This window comes from Triticum dicoccoides, chromosome 7B, assembly GCF_002162155.2.
Source record: "Triticum dicoccoides isolate Atlit2015 ecotype Zavitan chromosome 7B, WEW_v2.0, whole genome shotgun sequence".
Classification (NCBI taxonomy): domain Eukaryota; kingdom Viridiplantae; phylum Streptophyta; class Magnoliopsida; order Poales; family Poaceae; genus Triticum; species Triticum dicoccoides.
In genome coordinates this window covers 694,037,576-694,039,193 of record NC_041393.1, presented here as the reverse complement: position 1 = coordinate 694,039,193, position 1,618 = coordinate 694,037,576, and positions in this window count along the sequence as shown.

Sequence of the window (1,618 nt, the reverse complement as noted above, 5' to 3'; positions counted from 1 at the left end):
AAGCTTCATAATTTGTCTGAAGCTCTAGGAAAAGCCTGCAAGATTTCTGAAGTGCAAACTTTATAATTTGTCCTCTCACATTTCTTTGGCATGACAACACTTCAACACTTCTTTTTGTGAAAATGGCCAAGAGCAATTATAAATGTTCATCATAGTACTACAAAGCCCTTCAAACATAATAAAATTAAATCAAAGTCCGTAGACCACCGAATGACCACTCTTGCCGCTAGAACAAGCGACCGACGTGCCGTTTTTGCAGCTTCTCTGCCGAAACCAGCTTGACCTTGTTGATGACACAATTATAGACATAAGAAGGAGAACTAGTAGGTGAGGTTGCGCAAACCACGTAAACATGTCATTTCAATTTGACTACAGCTACAGGGCTAAATATTTGACTAAAAAATAAATATTGGCACATTTTTAAAAAGTTGCACAGAACGAACATTTATGCATTTCAGTTTTCAAACAAATACTCATGACTTTCAAAAAGAATTTGTTCTTGAAATTTATCTAGGCGGTTGCATTTACTCCTATTGATGCACACGTATTATTTGTAAAAAAAGATAAAAAACTCTTCCATAAAAGATAAAAAAAATATTTTTATCAACTTATCATTGGCAATGAAAGCTCGTATGTCCACGAATGGATACCTTGGTTCTCACCGAGAGAAATTTGATGCTTGCTACAAAACTTTGAACTTGGGGTCTAACACTTTGCTACCTTATATTAGGGGGGCAATCAATAACCAACACCAACACTCACACGGAAAGGATCACATCAGGAAAGAGTAAAATCATACAAGAACGAAGGTATGCATAGATGGAGGAAACAGAAAAAACGTCGAAAGACAACAACCATCAGTATCAAACATCTCTTGACAATACAAGGACTGCGAGAAAGGTTATTCAAAAGCAACACCTCGTGATGCCACGAACGAGGGATGTTGCAGCCGGAGACGGGCTGTTGCGAGGAGGCCGAGAGATGCTCCAACGAGGCTAGACAGTGAGTTGCAAAGTACAGTGATGCTACTAAGAACCTGCGGGGTCTCCTGATGGCGCTACCGGGCAACTCGGTCGGTTGCAGGAGATTTTTGCTACATTGGTGGGAGAGGAGGACGACATTGTTTGCCGTCAATCCAACGAGAGGTGCTCCAGCGAGCCTAGACGGTGATGTTACAGAGTGACGGGGCCATGACCTGAGAGTGGCCAACGAGCCCACCTGGAGGACCCAGGTCCTAGAAATCATCCAATCTCGGAATAAACTCTCGGTAGCAGTCTCCTTCACCATTGTCATCTCTGCACGAGGTATCCCCCACCATGAAGTACAAAGACAAGCAGGATGCGGGGTATTACTCTTCGGAGGCCCGAACCCAGGTAACCTGTGTGTGCAGACTCTGTTCAGGTACTTCCAACCTCGTCATGAATCCTACAGAGGGATATGAAGGTATTTCACTCCATCACAGAGTGCAGTGACTCTACTATGAACCTGCGGGGTCTCCGGATACTGTCGGGCGAATCGATCGGTTGCAGGAGATTTTTGCTACATTGGTGGGAGACAAAGATGACATTGTTTGCCGTCAATCTAACAGTTATGCGATCGAGGTCGGCTAACTGGCGAG